Below are 6,574 nucleotides of genomic sequence, written 5' to 3' on the forward strand. Positions count from 1 at the left end.
GGATAAATGACAATATTATCATTCATCACACACTCAGTTTCATCAGCAGGCAAGCCAAGTTACATCCCAGCAGGACTTTTGGGTTTGGGTTTGGCTACCAAATTCAGGACAATCCAAAGTATGGAGATGAGTCCTAGTGAATACAGATAATGTGGGATTGTCAGCAGGGAAGTGGGGGTGATGGGGGAGAGTTAGTGGTGCTGGGAAAGGGGGGGGGTCTCTGTCGAGGCTCCTCTCCCTTCCTTTTAACCGTTCCATGGACTCCCTCTCTCCGTTTCCCCAGCCAGAAAGGACCCAGCCAGGCGCCCCACGATCCCAAGGATTCCTGCCAGGGGGAAACCGGGAGAATTGGGGGCCTCAGCTCAGCCCCCAGTCCTGCTTGAGGATGGGGACACTCGTGGGGACCCCCTTCGCAGGCACCCCATTTCCCTTCCCTCCAAAGCGTCCAAGGGGGTGCAGGGCAGCTGAGCATCTCTCGGCCCCCCAGGAAAGAGAAAGGAGAGTTTGGTGGTGCTGCTGCCAAGGAGATCTTGCCAGGCAAACCCTGCAGGTGTTGGTCCCCTCTTCCCACCTGGATCGCATGGATCCAGGCCCCTGTCGATGGGCACCAGGGAGGGCGCTTTCTTTAGGGGGGGGTGTAGGAGGGTCTCTTTGTCCTCCCCTCCCCTCTTACCCCTCCCCCTCTTTTCCCTCTCCCCCTCTTTACCTCTTGATCCTCTCTGGTCCTCCGCCTCCCTAGCTCCAGATTATTCCGCTTTCCTTATGCGCAGTAGAAACATAACAGGTAGTGGGGGGGGGGGGGTTCTTCACCGACGCCCCTCCTCTCTTCTGGCCCCCCTTCTGTACTGGAAATTTCCAGCACATTTAGCAGCGACACTTCCGGTTCCTATTGGGATGCCCTTGCCACTAGAGCTACGTCCGCAGAGCAGCCTCTCCCTGTGTTGGGATGGGAAGAGGACGGGACGGCGCTGCCTTTGGCCTCCTGCTCTTGGGGCTCCAAGGGGACATGGCCTCCCTTCCCCACAGAAGAGGGTGAAGATGGCTGCGGGAGATGCATCAAATCTGGGGGTGATCTGGGTTTGGGGGAGAGAAGGAGGACTTAATTGTCAATCTACAAACGGAGGTCTGGAGAAGGGAAGGGCTGCCCCTCCCACTTTGGATCAGGAGGGGGGAGGAGCTGATCCACGGAAGCCAGGGGGGGGGTCCCTCCCTTGCAAGGTCCTCTGGGGGTGGCAAGAGACATGGGGCTGCCTGAGACTGAAGGGGCGCTTCCTTTCCTTTCCTCTCCCCCCTCGCCCTTGTCTCCTTCTGCCTGCCAAGCCCTGAATGGGAGACCCCTCAGCTGCGCCCCCCATAAGGAACCCTCCCCCAGAAAAAGGGGAACGACAACAGTGCAAAGGGGACCCCGTCAGCCCTTGGGAAAATGGGGCTGCTCATAGGAGCGAAATCCTAGGGGCGAGAGAAGTTTGCCCCCTATAAAATATTTGTGGGGTTCGCCCCCCAAAGTGAAAGGGGATCTGTCCTTCAAATGCTGTGTGCGCGAGTGTCGAGTCACGTGACCGACTATGTGGGGTGGGTCTTACCTGCCCCCTACCCAATACTCTGCTCCTTTCTGCTCCCCTCACAAGGGGTCCCCGTTGTGTCTCTGTGGGACAAGAGAGGAGGAGCCTCTGAGGGAAGGTGGCTCTGAGGGAAACGACTTTTCCCGCCTTTTCCCAACTTCCCGCCTTTCAAAATGGGACCCTCCGCTCAGTTTTAGGCGCCAAGGAGGCCGATTCCTGGCAGACCAGGTTGCAATACTCCCTGGGCTCCCTGCTTGATCGATGGATTTTCTTTTCCTCCGCCCTGAATTATGTTCATATCTCTTGCTTTTTAAGCTTTGGGGGAGGGATTAGCCACAGCAACGCATGGCAGGGCCAGCTAGTTTTTTATATACATTTGTGTACTTTTAAATAATCTTCAATAGAGAATATTTAAAAAGAAGCAAAAGGGTTCCTATTGCACCACCTGCAGTTACATGCAGGGGTTTGGGGGGCTTTGTGAACCCCCAATGCACTTCTCCCCGTGGATTTATAAGGGTGTGGAGTTCATTTCCGTAAGATCTGCAAACTGATCCATAGCTGCCAAGTTATCCCTTTTTTAAAGGGAAATTCCCTTATGCTGAATAGGCTTCCTCGCGAGAAAAGGGAAAACTTGGCAGCTATGATCTGATCTCATTGCTTTGGGAAGCAGGGCGATGCAACCCCATCAGATACATGCTTACTCATAAGTAAGAGCCAGCAGCTCAGGTAGTTCTGCTACCAGGCGCCCAACGGGGGGGGGGGGTTCCCAAATGTTGCCCTCTTTGATGTGTCTTCATGGACTCTTTTGCGGGATTCTCCCTGTGTAATGGAAAGGTCACTGGAGGCATTAGGTGGTGTTGGTTGGAGGGAGTTGAGTGTCGCCTTATCACATACGTACAACACCACAACAGGTGGGGATAATTAGATATTCTATCTTACAGTGAAGTTTTTTACACACACTTGTGTCACCGCCTCTCACCCCCCCCCCCTTGTTTTGAGATGCTCTGGCACTGCCCACTCTTTGCTGTGCAACCTTCTCTCATCATGCAAGATGTGTAGCTAGGAGCTGAGGCCCTCTTGGTTATGCTACTAAACACCCCTTTTGTTTCTGCTGTCACCAGAGATAACGCTTTATCTCAGGGGTTCCCAAACTAAGGCCCGGGGGCCGGATGCGGCCCAATCGCCTTCTAAATCCAGCCCACCGACAGTCTGGGAATCAGCATGTTTTTACATGAGTAGAATGTGTCCTTTTATTTAATATGCATCTCTGGTTTATTTGTGGGGCCTGCCTGGTCTTTTTATATGAGGAGAACGTGTCCTTTTATTTAAAATGCATCTCTGGGTTATGTGTGGGGCATAGGAATTTGTTCATTTTTTTATTTTATTTTTCAAAATATAGTCCAGCCCCCCACAAGGTCTGAGGGACAGTGGACCGGCCCCCTGCTGAAAAAGTTTGCTGACCCCTGCTTTATCTGAACACTTCACCCTTCTCACAAGCAAGAATGAGGAGGTGTTGAGGTTTGCAATATGACCTTGTGAGTCTTTCTTTTTCTTCATTGTTCCTTTATTGTGCAGTTCTAACAATGGGAGTTATACAGTTGTTCATATAATGAGGTCCAGCTCCAAGGGTCTTCTGCTGGTTCCCTCACTGCGAGAAGCGAAGTTACAGGGAACCAGGCAGAGGGCCTTCTGGGCAGTAGCGCCTGCCCTGTGCAACACGCTCCCTTCAGATGTCAAGAAGATAAAGAATTACACAACTTTTAAAAGACATCTGAAGGTAGCCCTGTATCGGGAGGTTTTTGATGCTTGACTTTCCCCCATGTTTTTAGACATGCTGTAAGCTACCCACAGTGGCTGGGGAAACACAGACAGATGGGCTGAATAGTAGTAATAGTAGTAGTAGTAATAGTCAGCAAAAACAAGACCTGGAGCTGACTGTAACTCAGATCATCAGCTTCTTATAGCAAAATTCCAGCTTAAACTGAAGAAAGTAGGAAAAACCACTGGGCCAGTAAGATACAATCTGAATCAAATCCCTTATGAATACACAGTGGAAGTGAGGAACAGGTTTAAGGATTTAGATTTGGTGAACAGAGTGCCTGAAGAACTATGGATGGAGGCTCGTAACATTATACAGGAGGCAGCAACGAAAACCATCCCAAGGAAAAGGAAATGCAAGAAAGCAAAATGGCTATCCAACGAGGCCTTACAAATAGCGGAGGAGAGGAGGCAAGCAAAATGCAAGGGAGATAGGGAAAGATACAGGAAACTGAATGCAGATTTCCAAAAAACAGCAAGGAGAGACAAGAGGGTCTTCTTAAATGAGCAATGCAAAGAAATAGAGGAAAACAATAGAATGGGGAAAACCAGAGATCTGTTCAAGAAAATTGGAGATATGAAAGGAACATTTCGTACAAAGATTACCATAATCAAGGACAAAAGTGGTAAGGACCTAACAGAAGCAGAAGACATCAAGAAGAGGTGGCAAGAATACACAGAGGAATTATACCAGAAAGATATGGAGGTCTCATACACCCCAGGTAGTGTGGTTGGTGACCTTGAGCCAGACATCTTGGAGAGTGAAGTCAAATGGGCCTTAGAAAGCATTGCTAATAACAAGGCCAGTGGAAGTGATGATATTCCAGCTGAACTATTTAAAATTTTAAAAGATGATGCTGTTAAGGTGCTACACCCAATATGCCAGCAAGTTTGGAAAACTCAGCAATGGCCAGAGGATTGGAGAAGATCAGTCTACATCCCAATTCCAAAGAAGGGCAGTGCCAAAGAATGCTCCAACTACCGCACAATTGCGCTCATTTCACACGCTAGCAAGGTTATGCTTAAAATTCTACAAGGCAGGCTTAGGCAGTATGTGGACCGAGAACTCCCAGAAGTGCAAGCTGGATTTCGAAAGGGCAGAGGAACCAGAGACCAAATAGCAAACATGCGCTGGATTATGGAGAAAGCTAGAGAGTTCCAGAAAAACGTCTACTTCTGCTTCATTGACTATGCAAAAGCCTTTGACTGTGTCGACCACAGCAAACTATGGCAAGTTCTTAAAGAAATGGGAGTGCCTGATCACCTCATCTGTCTCCTGAGAAATCTCTATGTGGGACAAGAAGCTACAGTTAGAACTGGATATGGAACAACTGATTGGTTCAAAATTGGGAAAGGAGTACGACAAGGTTGTATATTGTCTCCCTGCTTATTTAACTTATATGCAGAATTCATCATGCGAAAGGCTGGACTAGATGAATCCCAAGCCGGAATTAAGATTGCCGGAAGAAATATCAACAACCTCAGATATGCAGATGACACAACCTTGATGGCAGAAAGCGAGGAGGAATTTTTAGACATGCTGTAAGCTACCCACAGTGGCTGGGGAAACACAGACAGATGGGCTGAGTAGTAGTAGTAGTAGTAGTAGTAGTAGTAATAATAATAATAATAGTAATACTCTGCTTCCAAAACATCCCCACTCTCCATTCCCAACTCCAAACATTTCCAACTCTCTTTCCCAAACCAGCTTCCTCTCAGCTCATCATCACTCACCACCACCACTCCAGATTCACACCCACCTTCCCTCCACTCTGAAAGTCCATAGATGTTTGTGAACATTCCATTATAACCAATGTAGTTTCCACACTCCTTACATTTAAACCGTTTCTCCTCTTTCGAGTTAATTGATGGTAGCCGAGTAAGATTATCTTCCATGAACATGGTCTTAACAGTGAGTCTGTAAGTGACTGTGGAGGCCAATTCTGGATCCCCACATCTTTCCACAATGAGAACATAGGTTTCCGGGCAGGAGTTGATCACCGTGAGGGTTTGCCGTGTGACTGAGTTAGTCAAAACAATATGAACCTTCCAGAGTCTTCCACTACATTCCAAATACTTCTAGTAGTTTCTTCCCTCAAAGGACTTGACATAAACAACATGACCAATCCAACAAAGTTTATGTTGAAGAAACATTGCTTTGAGACCGGTTATCATTGCTTCTTCCACTGCCATTAGTGTATTTTTTTCCAGAGACAACGTTGATGGAATCTTTCAAGGAGTTGGAGATGGTATTTATAAGTGGCCCATCTTTCACAAATGTCAAGTTGGTAGTACAATAGCTTTGTAAACAAGCATTTTGGTTTCCCTGCGAATGTCCCGGTCCTCAAACACTCTGCACTTCAATCAGGAGAAAGCCGCACTCACAGAGCTCAGGCAATGCTGGATTTCAACATCAGTGTTGGCCCTTGTACTACCCAGGTAAAAAGTGATAAACACTTAATAAGAAGAAATAATTTTTTGATTTATACCCTGCCCTTCCCGGTTTAGAAACCGGGCTCAGGGCGGCTAACAAGAAATATAAAACATTAATTAAAAACGACTTTAAAACAGCATGAAACTTTACAATGTTACACCATTCAGTTGGATTTGTGGCGCTGCAGAGGATTGTTCTGTGCTTGTTGGTGTAGCACCTTGTGAAACCAAAGTAGAGCTTTTACCCTTGTGAGTCTATAGGTTTGTAAGAGTTCCACTACAACTGAATCTCTATCCACTTTCTTGACATTTATATGGTTTTTCCATGTGAGTTTGCTGATGTTTTGTAAGAACTCCACTCTGACAGAAGTACTTTCCACACTCCATATATTTCAACTGTCCCCCCCCCCGCCCCCGTGTGAGTCTGTTGATGTACATCAAGGTGGGAACTCCGACTGAAACCCTTTCCACACTGCATCCCTTTATATGGTTTCTCTCCTATGGAAGTCTAGCGATGTGAAAAATAGTTTGAACACCCACTGAAGCTCTTTCCACACTCCATGCATTTAATTTTTTTAAAAAATAATTTTTATTTAAAGAACCAACACCAAACACACACATCCTATAGAGTGGATGTACATAAACAATGAAAACATAATCAAACCAACCATGTGTACAATTCTATATGTATTAAACTCCACATTCCACAAGGTTAACTTTTAACATTTTAATTACCCCAAATTGTTCAAATCTCCCCAAAT

Source organism: Zootoca vivipara, chromosome 2 (assembly GCF_963506605.1).
Source record: "Zootoca vivipara chromosome 2, rZooViv1.1, whole genome shotgun sequence".
Lineage (NCBI taxonomy): Eukaryota > Metazoa > Chordata > Lepidosauria > Squamata > Lacertidae > Zootoca > Zootoca vivipara.